At 43.0% G+C, this 23718-nt stretch overlaps 1 long non-coding RNA gene across 2 annotated transcripts; it reads right to left on the reverse strand.

The window, feature by feature from the left end:
• Nucleotides 1-4: 4 nt before the first annotated feature.
• On the reverse strand, nt 5-23646 carry LOC144078079 (uncharacterized). 2 transcript variants are annotated; one of them, XR_013301166.1, is made up of 5 exons: nt 23506-23646; nt 21990-22061; nt 5653-5743; nt 1358-1581; nt 5-146 (listed from the first exon to the last, which is right to left on the reverse strand). It is a non-coding gene; the product is annotated as an uncharacterized LOC144078079 (long non-coding RNA). The 2 variants fall into 2 exon arrangements; XR_013301165.1 differs by lacking the exon at nt 1358-1581.
• Between the last annotated feature and the right edge of the window lie 72 nt (nt 23647-23718).

The following is a 23718-nucleotide window of genomic DNA, read 5'->3' on the forward strand; positions in this document are numbered from 1 at the left end:
CAGTCGCTCAGTCGCTCAGTCGCTCGGTCGGCGTACGTCCCGTGATTTCACGCCAGCGAGAGTCTGTCTTCTGTTGATTGATTTGGAGCGTGAAATATCAAGAGACGGACGGCCTTTTGGTGGCGGACATCGACTTCTCCTTTCATCTGCACAAAAACAAAATGAGCTTTTAGTTCATCTTTGAGCCGCCGACATTTTCGCCTCAACAAAAAAACAATCCGACGCTCCGACTTCAAATGGTTTCGACGTCTATCGCCGTTAATGGACCTGGAACCTGGTCATACCTTTACAGGCTGCTTCTAACATATATTGATTGTGTGAAGCTCCGAAAAGAAAAATTAGAGTCATGAGAATTTTTTTTGATGCTTTTCCATTCTTTAAACCACATGTGTCAAAGTGGCGGCCCGGGGGCCAAATCTGGCCCGCCGCATCATTTTGTGTGGCCCGGGAAAGTAAATCATGAGTGCTGACTTTCTGTTTTAGGCTCAAATTCAAATGAAGAGTATAGATGTATATTAAATTTCCTGATTTACCCCCTTTTAAATCAATTATTGTAAATTTTTAATCCATTTTTTCTGTTTTTAGTTCAAAAATCATTTTGTAAAATCTAAAAATATTTTTAAAAAGCTAAAATAAACATTGCTTTAGATCTATAAAAAACTGAATATTCAGGGCTTTTAATCCAGTTCTTTTAATCCATTTATTTAAAAAAAAATCTAAATATTATATCTAAAATGAACGTTAAAGCGGCCCGCGAGCCAACCCGAGTCTGACACCCTTGCTTTAAACTATCAGCACGAGAACACAAAAATCTTCAAACCAGAGCAAAAAGCTCGCCTTTATCATAAATCTAATCTTTAAATACAAAATTATCACAAACATTCAAGAGGAGTTACTTAATTAACGTGCTCAACCCTCCCGATCCAATCAGATTGGACGTAAGTCACCGTCCACCCCGTCGGAGCAAGAAAAGACAAAAATTTTGATTGCCGGCTTTTTTTGTGCACACAACTGACCACCGAATGAGTTTTTCAGATTGGATACATTTGGGAATGATTTCCTTCCTTGTCGGACCTGAACGGACGAGAAAATGCGATGGCGGCAGAAGGGAGGATTTCTCAGCAGGTGCTGGATGGAGTACACCGAGTTCATTTATTGTTAGAAATGGACAAAGGCTGGCTTCTCCTCTGGAATAATCAAGTTTCCATCTGCTGCAAAGGTGTGCATTTGTGTGTGTATGTGTGTGTGTGTGTGTGTGTATAACGCCCATCTGCCGGCGTGCTTACGTAAGAAGGCGGTTTTGTGTAAACACATTTGGGCGGTCAGGAGAGTGTCAATCCCCGTTTTCTCGCCTCACCTTCACAGCTCATTTGAGCCTCCGCCGCTAATCCGACAACGGCGCCAGCGGTCCGAAACAAAAGGTGCCCGTCAACGCGGAGAAGGGCTTTGCTTTGCCATACCACCCGGACGCTTTACGACTTTGGAGCTAGGACGTTGGGCTTGCGAGCCGGAAGTGGAGATGTCCGAGCTCGCTGGTTGAAACCAAGCTCGGGTGTAATAGCGCGGCCCATCGGGAATGGCCTAGATAAAAGGAAAGTCCGATAAAACATACAATTGCGGCTGGAACGAGACCCGAACTGAAAAAAAGACCAGGCCCGCATCTGAAACAAGACCAGAATTAAGACAAGAGAACAACTGGTACAATGGGAGTCCACCAAATTGGACTGTTAAAAGCGTTTAGCCCATCCAGACACTCGGATTCGCTATCTGTGTCCAAGCATAAAGAGAAATAACTTTAAAAGAAACCCGTAGGCCAGAACGAGACGAGATGGTGACTGGAACGAGACCAAAACAAGACCGGGACGACAAGACAAGACAAAGCTGTAAAGAAGACCAGGACCAAGACAGAAACGAAACCACGATCTGAACAAAACCAAGACGGAAACTGCAACGAGATCCACATCGAGACCGAGACTTTTAGCTTTTTCCGTTTTCGCCTCATAATTTGGTAACTTGTTCTATGATGTTAAGCTCCACATCCAGGGCCATTTTTTTCTTTGTTAGCTAGCTTTTCTACGCTAGCCGTTCGTGTAACAAAAATGAAGCAGGAAAAATACAGACCGACGCTCCCACAAAGGGTAACCGGACATTTTGTTGAACGGACACTTCGTCGACAGACAATTCGTCGCCGGACACTTCGCCTAACCTTAAGCACTATTAAAGAAGACAAAGGAAATTCACATATTCTTTATTAAAGAAAATAAAACAGCAAAAACTCGCTTGCCAACACAAACACATTAACATTTAGGCCCATTTAGTACTTGCACACACCCAAATGTTAATGTGTTTGTGTTGTCGAGTGAGTTTTTGCAGTTTTATTTTCATTAATAAAGAATATGTGAATTTCCTTTGTCTTCTTTAATAGTACTTAAGGTTAGGCCAACTGTCCGGAGACCAAGCGTCCGGCGACGAAATGTCCGGTCACGCCACGTAGCTAAGCGGAAACGATGAACTGAACGTAGGACGGAACACGGGTGGCGTCGCAGGTGTAGGACGGCGTAACCCAAAGACTCCCGGCAGAGTCCAAACTCTAATATGTATTGGGGCCTCGCCCGCTCTCTAGTTGTATTCCAGGCCAAAGTAATGAGATGATTCCATTGCTCCAGACAAGGTGCGAGTCTGCTATTCCCGCGGCGGCGTGTTAAAGTGCAAATCCGCGGCGGCGGACGTGCGCGGGAAGCACATCCGCCAAACTCCCGCGGATTCCGGCCGGCCGGGAGAGCGTGCCGTGTTATTGCCATCGCACAGGATTCTATTATCGCTGAGCATAAAAACAAATAGTATGCGGGCCGGTCCGGTGCCAGATTAGAATGACAAAAGCAAAGATAGGATCTGAACTTGCGTTGAAGGAATGATGGAGAACGCCTCGGACGACAATTTGAAAAATAATCTCTTGTTGTTGAAGGTTCGGCGGCGGTTTGATTTGGATTTTTTGGGGGGTTGAAGTTGCTTCGGTGGGATAAATGGCCACGGGAAAGCGGGGAAAACGGGGAATGCGGGAGATAAGGACAAGATGGAGCACCGGAAAGCTTTAGCGACTAAGCTCAATTAGCCTTTGATGGATGATAGATAGACTGGAATGCACCGATAAATAAAATACAGATGGACAATGAATAATGGAGGGAGGCTGACGGTTGACGTGATGAAAGGAGACGGACGGAGTGGCAGGAAAGAAGAGGATTGGACGATGGGGGAAAAAGAGGGGAAGCAACAGATAGTGGGGATGACAAGCCTAAAAATGATATGCAATGGAAACAACGCAATCCAATGCCTATTTATTTAGTCATGAGGTCAAAAGTGGGGTAGTGGGCTACGCAAGATTGGTCGTATTTGGCAGCTCCGTATAGTCTGAGACCATGGAAGACCAATGCGGCGTTTAATGCTGTAAAACGTATAACGTCAACTCCATTTCATATGGGCCGGACCATTTTAGATCTAATATTTAGATTTTTTTTTAATAAATGGATTAAAAGCCCTGAATATTCCGTTTTTTATAGATCTAAAACAATGTTTATTTTACCTTTTTTAAATATATTTTTAGATTTTACAAAATGATTTTTGAACTAAAAACACAGAAAAAATGACAATGATTGATTTAAAAGGGGGAAAATCAGGAAATTTAATATCCATCTATACTCTTCATTTGAATTTGATCCTAAAACAGAAAGTCGGCACTCATCATTGACTTTCCCGGGCCGCACAAAATGATGCAGCGGGCCAGATTTGGCCCCCGGGCCGCCACTTTGACACATGTGCTTTAATAAATAAATAAAAAAGCGTGCACGTCAGTAAGGGCCTCCTCCCGTTTTGCAGCCGGCGCAATGGCACGAGACGAGGGTGGCTCTTGACCACGAGTGCCACTTTTCTTCCCATCTCAAGTCCGTGGAGCGACCAAGCGGGCGTGTGGGCGGGCGAGTGGGCTCTTTGCGCCGTTGCCATTGGTTGGTTTGGACTGACTAGCATTACTAAGCCATTCCTACAAGTCCTTTCAAATGGTGGTCGTGGCGCCCTCGCTTTTACCCGACGTGCTGAAATGTGTGCCAAGGTGTTCTTGTGGAAGATTTCAGCTGGAATGAATGGCATTTGGGCCATTCCATTTTCCACAGGATTCATTCCATTCGATTGGACATTCAATCCATTTGAAGAAGTGGGAGGGGCTGGCCACCAAAGCACTTTTTTTATGGACGTAAGACAACTACTGCTGAGGAGAAACGGCGAGCGCTGCCATGAATTTCTGCATCATCGATACCCGTGACGATGATTGACATCCAATCCATTTGAAGCGGGAGGGCTGGCAGCAAATCTTTCCAAATTGATTTAGGGGCATTTCCAGGTCCCTTCTTGTCGATGTCGCGTAACTTCCTGTCGAATTTGGGATCATTTCGGGTCACTTCCAGTTGACTTTGAGGCGTTAGCGACGATTAAAAGCGTATGATAATTTTGGGGGGAAAACACTGCAATATCTTGCAGTGAAAAGAAATGTATCTCTATGGCTTTCAATGGCCTTGAAACACAGTCATTAGCATTTAGCTAGCGCCCTGTTTTTTGGCGTGTCTTGTTTCTGGTTCGCTAAAAAAAGCGGGCATGAAATCAGCGCCACGTGCCGTACGTTGTAAAAATAATGCTAATCGGTGGAGGCGTCCCCCCCCGAGGCGGCGACGCAGGTCGAGCGCTACGTTGCGTTTAATGTCAACAGGAAAAGCGCGCAGGTGCAAAATGGCCGCTCGCGTTTCCGCCCGCTTTGATGTTCTTCCTTAAAGGCAATGGTGAAAGATGTTTATCTCAGCTTTTTTCGCACGGCGTCGCAGCGGATGGCGCTTCAACTTTGCGGGGGGGATTTGCATGCGCTTCTGGAAATAGCCGTGCCCAGGTGCATTCCAACGGTAGGAATAATATATGGAAAAAAGTTTGGGATTTTTACCTTTAGCGTGATTTGACCTATAAAAAGTCTGCTCATCCACAATGACATCAATTGTGAATGAGTGCTAAAGATTTGTTATTATTGCGAAAACGTTTAAGCGTTTTCGCACGCAACGATTTAACCCGATAAGTCGTAACGGGCAGGTTTTTACGGCGGCGTTGTAAGCGAACCCTCAAAAGTGAGCTTTACGACGTCGTCATAACCGATCTGGCGAGACGCTTTAAAAGAGACAAATGCGCCAGTTAATATTCAGATGACAAATAACTCTAATCAGGCTGTGAATTATATTAGGAGAGACTTCATTGGCGCTCACACGAGGTCTCATGACGAGCCGGGAGTTCAACTCCAATTGGACGGCAGATGGATTTTGACAAGATTTCTCCGAGTGGACCGGAGAAACATAAAACGCAGAAATAAAAATCCAAAATATTTAATATCGCGGATGTTATCGACCCATCTGACGTGAAACCGACACGGGCGGTCCGTGCCATTGACGGGCGTTCGGGTTCGATGCATTTGAAGCGGGAGGGTCGGCAGCGGGCGGACGAACTGGTGTTGCAAATATAAAGCACGGAAAATAGTAGCTTTTGTACTGCATTAGTGGGATTTTGTCTGGCCGATATGAACGAAAATTGCTCAAAATAGTATAATATAATAAACTCTTTGTTTACCTCTTAGAATGAGCAGCATCTTGTGCTATTTCCGTCTCAATTTTGATTTGAAGTGTGGGTATGGAGAAATCTGTTGTCGTCCTGGCACGCCCTGCGTTAAAGAAGAAAAAAGATGATGTAAGAAGATGAATTGCTGACGGAAAATGCTTTCAAAATGTAAGCCAGTTGGCGACCATTCAAAATGGAGCAAGAAAGATCATCAAAATGACTTCAAAAGTGAATAACGGACGCCGACTTTTCAAACCTAGAGACCGTAAAGGTCGCAGGGGGTGCTGGAGCCTATCCCAGCTAACAACCTTGAATGGGTGTCCAGCCAATGGCAGAGCATAAGGAGTCAAATGACAACCAATCATAGCTAGGTTTAGGCCAAGGGTGTTAGACTTGGGTTGGTTCGCGGGCCGCTTTAACGTCAACTTGATTTCACATGGGCCGGACCATTTTAGATATATTTAGATTTTTTATTATAAATGGATTAAAAGAACTGGATTAAAAGCCCTGAATATTCCGTTTTTTATAGATCTAAAACAATGTTTATTTTAGCTTTTTTATATTTTTTTAAATTTTACAAAATGATTTTTGAACTAAAAACAGAAAAAATGGATTAAAAAATGACAATTATTGATTTAAAAGGGGGAAAATCAGGAAATTTAATATCCATCTATACTCTTCATTTGAATTTGATCCTAAAACAGAAAGTCGCCACTCATGATTTACTTTCCCGGGCCACACAAAATGATGCGGCGGGCCAGATTGGGCCCGCGGGCCGCCACTTTGACACATGTTATTTAGAGTGTTCAACCAGCTAGCCTAGCCTAGCATGCATGTTGTGGGAGGAAAGCAGGGGTACCTGGAAAAAAACCCACGCAAACCCAGGGAGAACATGCCAACTCCACACAGCTTGGACCCACCTGGGATCAAACCCAAGACCCTAGAACTGCAAGCCCGATGCATAAACCACTCAAGTCAAATAACCAAAAATAACCTTAACCTAATAGGCCATCGTGATGTCTCATTGAATTGTCCTTTCTAGCCCAAAATACTCTCTTTGGAGTATTTATGACCCTCCCTGGACTGCGTTCATTTTATTGACAAAAACGGTGGTTTTATCGCCATTGATGTGCCCGCTTTCCCTTGGGCCCGCCGTCCATTTATCTAGCGGACGGGCCGGCCATTCGGCGGAACGGCGGTGGCGTCGGCGGCTCGTAGAGGGGGAGTTCATCTGCCGTGGTTACGTCGGGTAATAAAAGAGCTCGCCGGCCGGCGGCGGCGGCGATCTTGATTTAACGCGAATGTCGGATGCTGTGACGGGAAAATTAAAGCTCAGTGGAGCTTTATCCTAATTAAAGAAAACTATCAAAGATGGCGCTCTCTTGGGTGGAAGAAAAACAGAGGTACAATCAAAATGTCATTCTTCATTTTCAATGTTCGGGGGAAAGAAAAAAAATCGTGTGCTTTCTAGATTCATTTATTGATGTTTTCAAGTGGAAGGGAAATGCATTGAATTCCTCTTTTTTTTTAAATTTTATTTTATTTTTTTTAAATGACAGTCTGGCATTGATTCTGGGAGGCAACTTTGCTTGGCCGTTTGTCATTGTCACAACTTTTGGGCCATTTTTTTTCCTTGTTGTCCTCGAAGTATTATCCATATGATTGATTGTTGTCTGTGTTGTTGGGTTGCCAGATTGGCGCTATCTGGTGTCTTTGTTCCATTTTTATCCAGGAAAAAACATTTCAATTTAAGAAAAAGCACAACATGCTTTTTAAAATGATTTCTGCTGCCAATCTTAGGCAGAGATAGCTATCATTATTTTTTAAGTCCCTAAATATGCGAAAATCCACGCTGAAACTCGTAAGCGGAACTGAAAAAAAGTTATAATAGGGGTGACCCTACTTGGCGATTTTTAGATTATCGCGGCCGTGTCTGGTCTACAATAACCGCAATATTCGAGGGATTACTGTATATTGGAAACTGAGTGTCGTTTTCTATCCCAATGTAAACATATATAGCCGTAATATCGCTCAGCTCTGGTATATCAACAGTATAAATATAATTTTCCTCCTATATTAAGCAATTTTCGATCAGACAAAATCCCACTAATGCAGCACAAAAGCTTCTATTCTCCATTCTCCCATAAATGAGCCGCTTATTAACTGGGGCTGCTTTTCTGACTCGCTATTTACATTTAGCAAACGATGCCCCAAATGAAAATTCATTTTTTTTTTCACCCGCAGTGAATTCACCAACCTCCCCGGCACGTACGCATGCAAATAAACTCGGGCGGCGCCGCGCAGGTGTCGGGCGCGCGGCGGCTATTTTACCCGGCGAGGCTGAAAAAGGTCAAGCTGGCTTCCCGGGAAAGCCGACACGGGGCGGGGCTAGCGCGACCGCGCTATTCGCCTCGCGGCGGGGCTTTTTAGGGCTGACAAATTGAGCTCGTTAGCACGATGCGTTCATTAATGCGGACTCACGCGTTCTAGCGGCGCTTTGAGCTCATTTGCTTGGCCGGCAAGGCCCGAGGAACAACAAAGCCATTTTAGATGAACATTTCCCGCCAAGTAAAATGCGCTTATTTGACCTTTCTCGGGCACTCGTTTAAGTCATTAGCTAATGTTAATTTGCCCCGCCCAATCAAAATGAAGTCAGCGTCTGACAAATTGGATGTCTCGTGGCAACTAAATACCGTATTTTCACGACTATAAGGCGCACATAAAAGTCTTACATTTTCTCCAAAATAGACAGGGCGCCTTATAATCCAGTGCGCCTTATATATGGACCAATACTAAAATTGTTATCAGGATAAAATCAAATAAATCAGTGGATAGGGTGAACCATTCTCTACAGCTCTCACAACTACGGCAAGCAGCCCCCGACTCTACTATTTTCCCCGTAGAAAAAGTACTGCGCAGTGACTGCTGGGATATGTAGTTCTTTTGTCAATACACCCAATGGATTGTGGCCTGGACATCGACATCAACACAGCTTTACGAAGCAGGGAAGGCAGCGTTGGAATAGTTACGCTAGCTACTAGCTAGCTACTATTTGCGAATGGATTGTGGCCGCCTAGACGAACGTATAAAACTCAGTGTTTTCGATGACTCATTTGGACAATTGTTCAATTCGGACACAGAAAATGAGGACTTTGATGGATTTGTGGGTGATGATGACGTGAGCACATTGTAAAATGTCTAAATAAAGTACAACCAAACTCAGTTTTGCTTCCGTTGCCATTTTAAAAACATGTTTTTAGCGTGTGGGTGTAGCGTGTATGTTTAAGCTGGTGTATGTTTTGCCATGCCTGGCTGCGTCTTTAAAAACGGTGCGTCCTTTGTGTGTGTCAAATACAGACATAACACTGGTTACTGATACTGCGGCTTAAAATACGATGCGCCATATAGTCGTGAAAATACGGTACTTCAAAATCCACTTTAGAGTGTTTATCGGTTGAAATTCAAAAACCGCCAATGGCCTGACCGCTACCAAAACGAGAGCGGACCCTGAAAATCTGGTCCAGAGACCAAGACCGGCATTGAGGCTCACCACACTCGGAAGTTGTTTTGAGCTAAACAATGGGAAGAAAAGCGTAAAAGCTTAAAATGGAAAAAGCAACAGCGACTTAACACATGACGAATTAGTCCTCGCATGCTGTGTGATTTCATTAGTGCTGGCTGCGCAATCTATTTCCATTCGCTAATTGCCTCTCCGAATAGCGGCTAATTGCCCCCCTCCCCTCCCCTCCCCTCCCCCTCTCCCATCTGACGCTGCCCTTCGTCGGGTTGCTTGTCGTAAGCCCGGAGTTGCTTAAACTCAGATCTGCTTTCCAGGCAGGCAGAACCGCCTGAAGAAATGCGCTCACGCTAGGCCTTTAAATGAGCGTGGCTACGATATCGGCGCTTCCGGACGCACGGTTGTTTGCGCGGGGACGGAGGCTGATTACGGGCTGCCGTTTGCAGATAGCAACGCGCCATGCTGGATTTTATAAGAATTGACAATTTGGTTCAGGACAGATAAATGATGGAAGTGGCTAGGCCATAATCAAATAGGCAAACATTATCTTTACCTTATGGATATTCCTTCATTTTCTCAACCGCTGAGGGTGCTAGAGCCCATCCCAGCTAACGAAGGGGACCAGGTGTGGGACACCCTGAATGGGTGGCCAGCCAATCGCAGACCGCGAGGAGACAAACAACCAATAGCTAAATAGCTAGAGGCAATTTAGCATAAGATTAGCCTAGCATGGCTGTCTCTGGGATATGGGAAGAAAGCAGAGTACCCAGAGAAAACCCACCCAAGCCCCAGTGCGGGAGAACATACAAACTCTGCACAGTGAGGACCGATCTGGGATCGAGCCCTCGACCCCAGAACTGCGAGGCCGACATACTGACCACTAGGCCACCGCGCCACTTGTGGACATTTACCTCGAGCAATTGTTTGTTATAACATTTGGTAAAATCCACTTTTACAGGATGGGAGGAGTTTCTATAATACTTGGAAACGTTCCGAACTTTAAATGGATACAAGAGGTGTTTAATAAGGAAATTTCAAACATTCTCACATGGTGAAAAACTGCGGCTATTATCCTAAAATCATTTTGCCGTGCTAGCTCACATATGGCGTCTAGCTTGTGGTGGCCAGATGATGGATGGCTAACGTACTTTCTTCCAGGAACTCTTAAATACGGAACCATGAATTATTCAAGTCCAAAAAAATATGCACACATGAATACACACAAAAAAACGCGGTCAAATCTATACGCGCCTTTCCGGGGAGCGACTCGGACTTCCTGGCCGACGGCCCAATGTGATTAAAAATGTGTTTCACGCTTTTTTGGGACGGGTTGCGGCTCAGCAAAGTCCAATCTGCGGAATTCACTAAAGTGACCCCCGAGGTGGCGGCGAGACCAAATCAATGCTGACGTTAATAAAACGGCGTGTCGAGTCCAGCCCCGCCTCCCCCTGGAATATTCCCACCTTATCTGATATGTTTTTGAGCGGTCACCATCAGCCGTGACGGACGGCGAGCGAGCGAGCGAGTTGGCCGCCACCGGCCGGCGTGGAGTATTCCCTTCGTTTTCGCTCGGGCCGTGCAAATTTCATGACTTGTCGGTGTACTGAAATAAACATGGTAGCTCATAAATATTTCAGTGCTGATTATAAGTCACGCATCCCAACTTAGGGACGTGCGCGTTCTCCATGAGGATGATGGGAAGAAAAAAAAAAGGTGACACCGAGACAAAAGCGGCTTTTAACGTTGACACGCCGATACTAAGTGTTTTTGTGCCCTTGTCCGTTTGAAGCGAAAGGCACTAAAAATTGGATATTTACTTTATTAAATATTTATTTATTTATTTTTCTATTTAAAAAAAAAAATTAGCCTTTTATACATGCTTATAGACGTAATATTTCACAAATGCACACTTTTTGATAATTGTACTTGCGTACTTGTATTTCTGTATAGGCGCGAAAACATGTATTGTGGTACAGTTCTAATGGGGGCGATCCTACTTTGCGGTTTTTGGTTTATCGGAGCCACGTCTGGTCTACATAAACCGCGATATTTGAGGGATTACTGTACTTCTCTACCTCTATACGTGAATGAATATTGCCTCGTTAGTAGACAACGTTTTTCCCGAGCAAAACGACTTCAACCTGACTTTGACACGATGAACAAATCGCTGCTATTTGTTGTAGTCACGCTAGCACATTTTTCTCGGCAGGCAACGCCAAAGCGCCTGAAAAAATGACGAGCGCCGAAACGTGTGAAGTTTGTAAGCCGACGTCGCCGTTCCGAGCTTTGCCTCCGATGGGCGCCACCTTCGGCGTGGCGGTTCTCCGCCCGTGACCTTCTCGGGATCGATACGGCGCGCTTTCATACGCCGCGCTTTGACTCGGACGTCCCTTTTGAAAAGGTCAAGAGCGATAAAGGCGGGAAAGGCGCTTCGACTGGCCTGAAAAAAAACCAGCGTTTAAAACATCAAGCGGCTCCGATTGCCTTTGAAAGGCCGACGTGTGGCTTGTTTTCCTTTTTGTTCGCGCCGAGTTAGCCAGCTTTTTGGCTGAAGGGGACGCGTCCGATGGCGGAGGCTCGTTTGAAGTGCGGCTGAAAACCCAGGCGGGTGGGGATTAGGCTGTTCAAACAAGCGCTGCCTGCGCCAGCCTTGATAGCGGAGGGGGTGGGAACGGGACCAGACGCGCAGGTGACAAACCTGCGGCGTCCACTCGCAATCATAAGCCGGCGCTCCAATCCCAAAGAACGTGCCCAACGCAAAGGTTTTAAAAGTGAGTTGGGCTTTGGAAGGAAACATTATTTTTTTTTTTCACTCTTCCACAATTGAGAAGCCACGCCCACAACGAAAAAGACAACAGGAAGTGTCGTCGATGGCCTACGTCCAGTCGTTTTGGAATGGGAGGGGCTGGTGGTTAGGGGGGGTCATCAAATTATAGATTACATTGTATGATGTTCTCCATTTGACGTCAAATGTCAAACTTTCCCCCCCACAGAGTCCTATTTTTATTTGTTGAATAAATGATTGGAATTAGGTTTAAAAAAATGTTTAAAAATGTATTTGAACTCATTCGAAAATAAGCCCAAATGCAGAGAAAGTGACCTGTAATTGCCCCAAAACAAACAAGTCCTAAAAAGCCACCAGGAAATGCCCCAAAATATGCAGGAAGTGACCTAAAAAAAGTTAAAATGAACAGGAAATGACCAAAAATATGCAGGAAGTGACCTAAAAAAGTTAAAATGAACAGGAAATGACCTAAAAAAAGTTAAAATGAACAGGAAATGACCCAAAATATGCAGGAAGTGACCTAAAAAAAAGTTAAAATGAACAGGAAATGACCCAAAATGGAACAGGAAGTGACCCCGGAATGCCCAAAATGCCCCAACAGTGACCCTTAACTCAACTTAAGTTATTTTTTGTCAGCGATGAGATGTTTCTGAAAGGAATCGGACCAGCGACTTCCAATTGTGTTATTTTGGAGACCCGAGTTAGAAAACCTCATCCATGGCGCAAGGCCAGATGATTGACATTTAGCTTGGGAGGCGGCTCAATCCCCCGCCGTCAAAACATCCGAGAGCGAGCATCGTGCCGTGGCCAGATAAATTAATCAGTCAGATCCGGAGCGAATATCTAATCTTACGCGCCGGCGGCATCTTTCGGGCCAAGGCGCTGAAGGTTGAGATATTGCACGGAGGAAAAACTCGACGTTTCGCCGCGGGGGGGAGGAGGAGGCGGGGCTTTTGGATCAATACGCGGGCCATGTCGTGGTTCTGACCCGAAAACAAACACGAGGATCATTACCCACAAAATAGCTTTACCTCGGATAAGCGTCAAAAAGGAAAGGCTCCTCCCCCACCAGCAAATGTAACTCCTCCCCTCCCTTAGAAAACCAGCCCGTTATTCTGGCGGTCTATTTTAGTCCTTTTGGCTTTTTTTTGCGTGTTGACTTTTCCGGGTTTTTTTGACGAGCGCCGAGTTGACAGGAACTACAAAAATGGGAACGCGGCGGCGAGTTTGCGCCCGGGCTCCCGCTGAGACGTCGCGCTGTCTGTCGGTGGCCATGTTGACATTTCTTCTCTACGGGCGTCTCGGAGCTCAACGCCAGAAAGAAGCAAGCCCGTGAAAAATTGATGAACGCCGACGTGGGCCCGTTACTCGCCGGCGCCGACGCGGCCCGTTAAAATGGCTGTTCCGGAGATTTACTGGCTTATTACGATGACAAAATTGTTCCGGGATGAGATCCCTTGGGTGGGAGACGCTTATTTTTGATTGACCTCTCGCTTTATTACCTCTCGGCTGATAAGTCAAATGAAGAAATGAATGGGATAGAAAAATCATTCATTCGTTTTCTGAACCGCTTTATCCTCACTAGGCTCGCGGGGGGTGCTGGTGCCTGTCCCAGCTAACTAAGGTCAACAGGTGGGGGGGATACCCTGAATGGGTGGCCAGCCAATCGCAGAGCACGAGGAGACAAACAAACAATAGCTAAAAGCTAGAGGCAATTTAGCATACAATTAGCCTAGCATGGCTGTCTCTGGGATATGGGAGGAAAGCAGAGTACCCAGAGAAAACCCACACGGGCCCAGGGAGGGAGAACATGCAAACTCCACACAGGTGGACTGACCTGGATTTGAATCCGGACCGCATAGCTGCGAGGCCGATTTGCTAACCCCTCGCGCCACCCTGAAAACAAAATTAGGATGCTAAAATTAGAAAGAAAAAAAAGCTAAAGAGACTTATTTATTTTTTTATGAAGAAATAAACGGTTCAAGAATGATTTATAATAAGTATATGTATATATAATGTAATCCATGATTAGTAATATCATTGCATATTATATTTTAAACAGTTTTTTAAAAATAGTATTTCTTTTTATTGACCGCCTGGTGTCCATAGTTGGCTGGGATAGGCTCCAGCACCCCCCGCAACCCCTGCAGTTCGGAAAATGATTAAATAATAGTCTTTTTTTTCTTAAATTAAATATTTAGTTTGAATTCATCTTCTAGACTTGATCAAGACGGAGCGTCCTAATTAGATAAATTTCCAAATGACCTCATTGGCTGCCATTGACGGCGATGGACGTTCGATGTTCGTTCGCGTCCATTTAAGAAAGAGAGGCGCGGTGACGTTATAAAAAAAAAAGAAGAAGAAAAACTGGAGTGAAGGACGCGGAGGCGTCATTCCCGTCACGCGCTCGCTGAAACGGCGCTCTCCTTGAAGGTTCTTTGACTCAATCCCGGCGGCGATTTGACTTGTGAGGCGCTGGAGGATTCCCCCGAGTGGAGGAAATCACAGCAAGTGGCTTTTAGATAAGCAAAGGCGCAAAGGCGCATCCATCCATAATACATGGACGGGTGGAGGGACCCACGCTAAATTCAACGCCCTTCTCTTCTACTAAACGCCGCCTGCTCTTCGCCATGTTGCCTTTTGGTGAACGGCCAGAAGAAGAGAATAAAAAAAGAATAAAAAACGTGAAGCCGAAACTCATTCAAACGGTTCCAAATCCCTTTTTAGCGGTGCTACAAAGAGAGCAATGACATGCTTTTAAAAGCCTTTTTGCTCATTTTCCTCTTTTGGGATAATCGTACAGCTAAAAAAAACAACAAGACGACCTTGGAGGGTGATCTATTTTTTTATATTTTTAAATGTCGGTAGAAAAGGGTGAAAACCAGATTTATCATTCATTCCGCTTATCCTCACAAGGGTGGCGAGGGGTGCCGGAGCCTGTCCCGACTGAGTGGGCCAGTCAATCCCCATTTATCATTGAATCGAAAATATATAAAAGAATTTGTTCTTGAAAAATTGGTACGGTTTAGAGGTGTAGGAGTGCATGATTTTTTTTCTCTGAAATAAAAAATGGAACTCTACATTCTAAATAACTGCAAGTGCACTTTCATCCGGGTAAACGTAACAAAAGGATGCTTTCCCGCCTGGTTGTCTTCAAGACACGACCCCCAATGTTGTTTTTGGAGCGTGCAAAAGCGCCGGCGCGTGTTTGCGTCTGATACGGTAAAGCCATCCCGCCTCGACGGGTGGCAGAGGAGGGACGGCGGAAACGTTACCGTGACCGGCGTTTCTCCACAATGGCGGGCCTCTATTACCAGGCTTTGCTAATCCAACCATGAAAATCCATGTCCAAAATGTGCCTTTTGTGTATAATCCCGACACAATTTACGTGGGATTAGGGTTGAGCGCCACGGAGAGGAGGGGGCGCCCAAAAATAAATAATAAATGACTGGGGGGAAAATAGACTACATCATAAATATCAATGTCGGGGTGCTGCAAAAAGAAAATCAGAAGACGTGAGGGTGATTTGGGAAAAAATGCTCACGGCTCACATTTCGTTTTTGGTCTAATTTGGTTAGCGCATCCGCCTCACATATCTGGGGTCTTGGGTTCGATCCCAGGTGGGTCCTTACTGTGTGGAGTTTGGATGTTCTCCCAGGCTTGTGTGGGTTTTCTCCGGGTACTCTGGTTTCATCCCAAAAAGATGCATGCTAGGCTAACTGCTTGAACGCTCTAAATTGCCTGACCCAATCTATGATGGATTGTCCTCTGTTTACTTGTGCCCTGCCATTGGCTGGCCACCAATTTGGGGTGCTCCAGCACCCCCCCCCCACGACCCTTATCCTGCGGATAAGCGGTTCAGGAAAATGAAGGAATTGATGAAACAAATGGCGACGGAACTTTAACTGGCCTTTTATTCCGGCTAAAAGTGCGAAATGACGTCAGCCCCGACCCGAGTCCCGGCGGATTTTGTATGTTGAAGGGCCCTGAATGGATTGCACATGGCGGCCAGCGGTTACGTGTTTAACGCGGCGGCGTCTGGAAAGATAGGAACTCCCCCAGGCTGGCGGGCGGCCGGCCAGTCAATCAGCGCCGCTTCATCGGGACTCTCGAGACGGGAGGTGATTAGGGGGAAAAAAAAGAAAAAACTCCAAAAGTTAAGCTAGCGGGATTACTTTGACAGCCTCCCCCTGTTCTCCGGTCGCTAAACGAACGGTCTCCCCCTCGCCGTCTTTCATTTAGGAATCTTTGATCTCCTCATCGAACCACACCGGTGACTTTAAAGTGCCGCAAGCTGGAAACAATATTCCGTTAGATTCTTTATTAATATCCTAAATGAAGATGGCGTTGGTTCGCGCCCGTTTGGGCGCTTCCCTCGGCTGCTTTTTAACCGCCGGCTGATTCTTATGCGGCGGTCGACGCGTCGCTAAACGCTGTTTAATATTCACCGCGTAAGCTCGACAACGATTCAACGTCATAACATCCCATAGCGACTATCATCATTCTACCATTTTCTTCTCCTAATATTGCTTCAATTTCTGAATAATAACCCAAAAGGCAAGGGCAGCCCGGTGGATGAGTGGTTAGCACGTTCGCCTCGCAGTGGGGGTCCTGGGTTCAAATCCAGGTCGGTCCACCTGTGTGGAGTTTGCATGTTTTTCACAGGCCTAGCGTGGGTTTTCTCCAGGTACTCCGGTTTCCTCCCACATTCCAAAAACATGCATGCTAAGCTAATTGTATGCTAAAGTGCCCTAGGTATAAGTCACAGGTGTCAAAGTGGTGGCCTGGGGGCCAAATCTGGCCCGCCGTATAATTTTGTGTGGCCCGGGAAAGTCAATGATGAGTGCCGACTTTCTGTTTTAGGATCAAATTAAAATGAAGAGTATAGATGTATATTAAATTTCCTGATTTACCCCCTTTTAAATCAATAATTGTCATTTTTTTAATCTTTTTCTTCTGTGTTTTTAGTTCAAAAATCATTTAGTAAAATCTAAAAATATATTTAAAAAAAGCTAAAATAAACATTGTTTTACATCTATAAAAACAGAATATTCAGGGCTTTTAATCCAGTTCTTTTAATCAATTTATTTTAAAAAAATCTAAATATTATATCTAAAATGGTCCGGCCCACGTGAAATCAAGTTGACGTTAAAGCGGCCCGTGAACCAACCCGAGTCTGACACCCTTGTGCTAAGCTAATTGTATGCTAAAGTGCCCTAGGTATAAGTAATTAGTTGTCCTTGTGCCCTGCCATTGGCTGGCCAACAATTCAGGGTGTCCCTAGATTGGACGTCTATCGCCGTCGGCAGCAGCGCAAGCCATTATTCGCCGTCTCTTTGTACCGATTTCTTCTCTAATGGCGACGCGTAAAAGGAAAAAAGGCACTTACGTCCAAACAGGTTGGCGTGTATCTATTTGTCCTTTTTTGTTGTTGCTAATTAGCGACGCTTCCTCTCTGCTTTTGTAATCTCCTGCCTTTTGCCGCAGACTTTCCGAGCGCAGCTGTTTCTCTTCGTCTGGTGGCGGGAGAGCGTTCAATTCTTTATTATTTTCCATAAATCAGTAAATAAATCGAGTGTAAGGGTGCGTGAACACCGCCCCCCTCCCATCAGAAACGACAACTTCCATACTAAAAGTCAAAGAAATATATAGTACATGAATAAAAACATGAATTGTGTCATTAAAAAGTTATTTCAGTACTGAGGTATTTATAACTTTCGATTTTACACATGTCAACGTTTCTTTGTTTTTGACGATAGGTTTTATGAATGTAACTATTCTTGTTGACATGTTCAGTCCTATTTTTGAATAATTGTAAATATTTGTATATCTTAAATCTTTTTTATTTGCATATATATTAGTCCCTATGAATTTTTAGTTTAGTTCTTCATTTAAAGCAAGGGTGTCAGACTCGGGTTGGTTCACGGGCCGCATTAACGTCAACTCCATTTGATGTGGGCCGGACCATTTTAGATATCATTTTTAGATATATATTTTTTTATATAAATGGATTAAATTAACTGCATCAAAAGCCCTGAATATTCAGTTTTTTATAGATCTAAAACAATGTTTATTTGAGCTTTTTTTCTTAGTAAGGGAAAATCTCTTTTAATCATTATGTTCCATATTAAAATGGGACATTAGAAAATATTGTTATATATTTTTAGATTTCACAAAATGACTTTTGAACTAAAAACATTAAAAACAATGTTTATTTTAGGTTTTTTTTCTTAGGGAATTTTTTTTTTTATCATTTGCTTTTCATTTCAAAAGGAAACCAAAATTTTCTTTAATTATTTTCCATATTAAAGTGGAAAACAGAAAATAATTTTTAGATATTTCAAAATGATTTTTGAACTAAAAACAGAAAAAAATGGATTAAAATAATTTCAATTATTGATTTGAAGGGGGGAAATCAGTAAATTTAATATACATCTATAATCTTCATTTTAATTTGATCCTAAAACAGAAAGTTGGCACTCATCATTGACTTTCCCGGGCCACACAAAATGATGCGGTGGGCCGGATTTGGCCCCCAGGCCGCCACTTTGACACCTGTGATTTAAAGTTTGTTTATATATATATATATATATATATATATATATATATATATATATACATACACATATACATACAGCAAATACGTAGAATTTTTAAACAGTGAAATGTATTAAAAGACACATTCAGTCAATGCCAACGCCAACTATCCCAGTTCAAATGGATTGGACGTCTACGAGACACAAACACATTTCAATTGACAACGCAAAGATGATTGAATTGGAATTTGTGACATTTTAGCACATTTTGGACCTCCATTAACGCCATCTGAAAGTATCTCCACAATCCTTCTGTACGGTAAAGTTCAAATACGATTGGAAAGCGAGCCACAAGTTGTTCCTTTTTTTTCTTTCTTTTTTCCTGATCCTAGGTTCAAGTTTCAAATTACAGGGGGCGGGCGACGTACGGTTAAAGACATTAGTGTCTGTGAAAAGCAGAGCCTAACTAACTCAGCATGCCAGACAAAAGAAAACTAGCGGAATCCCCTTGGATTGACTTGTTATGCGACCCCTCCTTTTTTAAAAGCACTATCAAAAACTCTCAAGTGGACTCTATTACGACATCGTGTCCAAAAAAAAAACGCTTGGGGTGGATTTCGGTGAGGAGTTGAGTGACACATTTCATCAATCAAAAGTGCTTTGTACACTGCCAAAAACAACTTTAAGCAATAAAGCTTCAGTTTGACTTCTACTACGGTATCTTACTGTCATGACATGTCTGCTATGGTGCAGTTCTTTTTATCTTTTTGGGGGGGCTTTGTTGATTTAATTTCCTAATTATGTTTTAACGCGCCCTGACTAGGATAAGCGGTGTTGAAAATGAATGTTGTCAGGATTTTTTTTCTTTTGCCAGATCGCCTAGCCTTTGAAATAAATAAAAAATACACTGTCTCACTGAAGAAATTAGTCATGGCGTAAATTACTCATTTCTCGAAGAAACCGTATCGCTCTTTTGAGCAACAATACGAATTTTCCTTATTTCAATTTAAAATAATACGTGGTAAGCATTCATCTTCGATTATTCTTCAACCCGATCTGGAACGATGTATCACACAGGTGTCAAAGTGGTGGCCCGGGGGCCAAATCTGGCCCGCTGCATCATTTTGTGCGGCCCGAGAAAGTAAATCATGAGTGCCGACTTTCTGTTTTAGGATCAAATTCAAATGATGATAGATGTACATTACATTTCCTGATTTTCCCCTTTTTAAAAACAATCACTGCGATTTTTTCATTCATTTTTTTTCTTTTGTTTTTAGTTCAAAAAGCATTTTGTAAAATCTAAAAATAAATATACAAATATTTTTCATTTTCCACTTTAAATAAATATTTTGTTTCCATTTGAAATAAAAAAAAAACATGATTAAAAGACATTTTCCAATACCAAGAAAAAAAGCTCAAATAAACATTGCTTTAGATCTATAAAAACGGACTATTTAGGGCTTTTCATTCAATTGAAAAAAATCTAAATATTATATCTAAAATGGTCCGGCCCACATGAAATGGCGTTGACGTTAATGCGGCCCGCGAACCCGAGTTTGACACCCTTGAAGTATCATAATGCGTCCTAGTCCAAAATGAAAATGCCTTTTTCAAGCCATAATATCATTCTCAAAATCAGTTTTTAGTTTTCTACCAAATCCATCAGAGAGCAATACGACTTTGCGCTAATCGGCGTCATTAAGCTATTCTAAACAAAAAAAAGCCACCCGGGACCCAAGTGTTTCTGCTCACTGTCACAAGTTAATACAGCATTTCCTGTGCTTTGGCCAGAAACCAAAGAAGGGGGGCGTCGCGGGCAGCGTCTACTGAGACGGCGTGCGGGACGTGGCCACCGCGCTCCAAAGGATCAAAGCCCGGGAAGCGGCCGGCGGCGTCACCTGACCTGAATTCAATTAAATCTTTACAGGCGGATCAGAAGGCGGCTCCAGATCGAGGAAAGAAGAAAATTCTGCAAACCAAAAAGGCCGCAGGTCTCGTCGCATGGCGCAGCCTGCGGGCAAAATGTCCTTTTAACGAGCGCCTGGCCGCATTCTCGCGCCAGACCGCCGCTGGCCCGTGTCCATTTTGTGCCGTGGAGCGGGCGGCGTCGCATTTAAGTTGTACCAATAAATTTGTCGGGTAAAGACGTCGGCAGATGGAGAAGCGTGTATTTATCTCGTTGTGGGAGGCTCGGCGCTGAATGATCGTGCGCCAATGCCGTTCAGCTATTCGAATTCATGAATCAATCGCAATATTAAATGAATCAACAAAAGATGGCAGAGGGATAAGCGCAAAATGATTTAAGAGATTCCCTTATCGGTAGCTCAGTATTTGCCAGTAATCGTGTTTCAGTGCGTTTGACGGCAATGGATGTCCAATCTGTTTAAAACCGGATGTAAGCAAATAATGCCAAAGTTCTATTGATTGCTAAATTAGCTGAATTTAAAAGAAAATCTATCAAAGCACATGTGGTTGGACCTACCTTGTTTTTCTGTAGTGGTGCCAAACATCAATTATCTTATTGCAAGGGTGTCAGACTCGGGTTGGTTCGCGGGCCGCGTTAACGTCAACTCCATTTCATGTGGGCCGGACCATTTTAGATATCATATTTAGATTTTTTTTAATAAATGGATTAAAAGAACTGGATTAAAAGCCCTGAATATTATTTTTTTTATAGATGTAAAACAATGTTTATTTTAGCTTTTTATATATATATTTTTAGATTTTCCAAAATGATTTTTGAACTAAAAACACAGAAAAAAAATGGATTAAAAAATGACAATTATTGATTTAAAAGGGGGAAAATCAGGAAATGTAATATACATCTATACTCTTCATTTTAATTTGATCCCAAAACAGAAAGTCAGCACTCATGATTTACTTTCCCGGAGCACACAAAATGATGTTGCGGGCCAGATTTGGCCCCCGGGCCGCCACTTTGACACATAAAAAAATTGATTTAAAAATGACAATGATTGATTTAAAAGTGGGAAAATCAGGACATTTAATATACATCTATACTCTTCATTTTAATTTGATGCTAAAACACAAAGTCACCACTCATGATTTACTTTCCCGGGCCACACAAAATGATGTGGCGGGCCAGATTTGGCCCCTGGGCCGCCACTTTGACACATGTGTCTTATTGCTAGCATACAGCAGCTTTATTATAGCTAGTAATACTGTATATACATATAAATTGTTTTGGTTTTTTTTTACAAAAAAATACAACTGTCAAGCCCCCTAATTTAGCTTTAGCTTGTACATTTATTGTGCTACTATACCTAAAATCTCTGTAGTGCCTATTACTAACTAGCACTGTGCTAGCATAACATCATCATTGTAGCTAACAGCATAGTACTTTTTTTTATCTAGACAAACATCTGTTAAAGTACTTATGGTTGTTTTTCTGTACTTGTACGAAACATAAAATCTCTTCAGTACTTATTACTAGCTAACATATCAGCCTCTAGTATCAGATAAATATAAATCTTTGTAAAATGTGACTTACCATCAATTGTTAGGCTTCAATACTTTTTTTTGTGGCAGCAATTGTCTTTTGTCGACAAGAAGTCAACAGCACCTGTAAAAAAAATCATCTAGTCACTAACATAGCAGACAAAATGCAATATTACAGTGGCGCACTGAGCCGCTAAGCTAAATAAATGAAGGAAACATTTGCAATTTAACCATGCCCATTCACCTGTAAAAATCCATAATTTAGTGGCTCAATTGTCGCAAGCTTTAGAGGGAGTGAAACAAAAGCGACTCAGTGTGAAAAATATACTGCATTTTTTGAGAAAAAAAAACTCCATGACAGCGCAACTAAATGGTGTTGACATTTGCAGGTAAAGCTCGACGTTTTCATGGTCCCAAAAATCAGAGCTGTCTACTAAAAAGTTCGATTTTATGGAAAAACGACTTTAAAACAGGCTTGTATACAAATTGTTGTATCTCGAGAGCTTTCCTACCATCAAGTGTGAAATTACTTAAGCAAGTAAATCTCCTGTGAGCCGCCTACTTCTCAAAATGTCTGCTTGCGGCTCCTTCACAACGGATTTAAAATAAAAAAAAGGTTTACAATGTTCTGTAATTCTTTATTCTTGGGGGATCTCGGCAGATGTGTTTTACAGACGTCATAAAATATTGTGAGCTGTTTTAAATTTTGAAGCAAACACGTCTCATTTTACATGTAGTGTAAATGTTTTAGACAGTGTAAATAAAGCTGCTGCGGTAGTGTATACACGAGTTGTGCACTTATGGCAATAAGAGGGAGGAATGTGTGAGGTCACAGCCATTACTCAGGCAGCAGGTGTGGGCTTTTTAATGCCCTCAAGGGCAACCTGATAAATGTGTGCTTTCAAAAAAAATGGCTGCTTTTAACAACCTTAATTGGAGAAAACAAATATTCGTCTATTACAGCATAGTAGAGCGTTTCGTCGAAGGGTTAACCACTAAAGCTACGTTCAACGTGTTCATAATCTAAGATATAGTTTGGAAATAGTTTTTACATTTCGCCATTTTGGCTCAACAAACCAGTTAGAAAATGGAGGCTATCAAAAATAACGGTATGAGCATTTAACAACCTTAATTGGAGAAAACAAATATTCGTCTATTACGGCATAGTAGCGCGTTTCGTCGAAGGGTTAACCAGTAAAGTTACGTTCAACGTGTTCATAATGTAAGACATAGTTTGGAAATAGTTTATACATTTCGCCATTTTGGCTCAACAAACCAGTTACAAAACGGAGGCTATCAAAAATAACGGTATAAAAAGTTTAGCTGGACAGACTCGGCGGGAATTTACGTTTCATTAGCAACTTAACGTATTTCAACGGTCTTCACATGAAATTAAAGTGTCTTTTTATTATGAAACACTTACTTTACAGTCACATTTCAAGTTAATTGTCTGTCTATCTTGAACAATTACGTCGACGTTCATTGCCAAAGTCAACGTTAGCTTGTAACAACCTCTGCGCGTTTCTATGTTAAACTTGCGTTTTTGCCTGCTTGTTAAGCTCACCTACCTGTCATGAGTACAATGGGAACGTGGCTTGGTGATGTAAATGAATTTAAGTATATAAAAAATATTTTTAAGACGTAAATAAATATAAAAAGTTAGCAAAATAACGTGCCGTCAAATCTCTTCAGTTGTTGGAGGCACACAAGTAGTTCCGGGCCTTGCGCAGCGCGGATTGATCTCCCACAGCCTGCGAACGCTTCTAGTCCGCGGCGGAGGC

The sequence above is a fragment of the Stigmatopora argus genome, chromosome 7, assembly GCF_051989625.1.
Source record: "Stigmatopora argus isolate UIUO_Sarg chromosome 7, RoL_Sarg_1.0, whole genome shotgun sequence".
NCBI classification, from domain to species: Eukaryota; Metazoa; Chordata; class Actinopteri; order Syngnathiformes; family Syngnathidae; genus Stigmatopora; species Stigmatopora argus.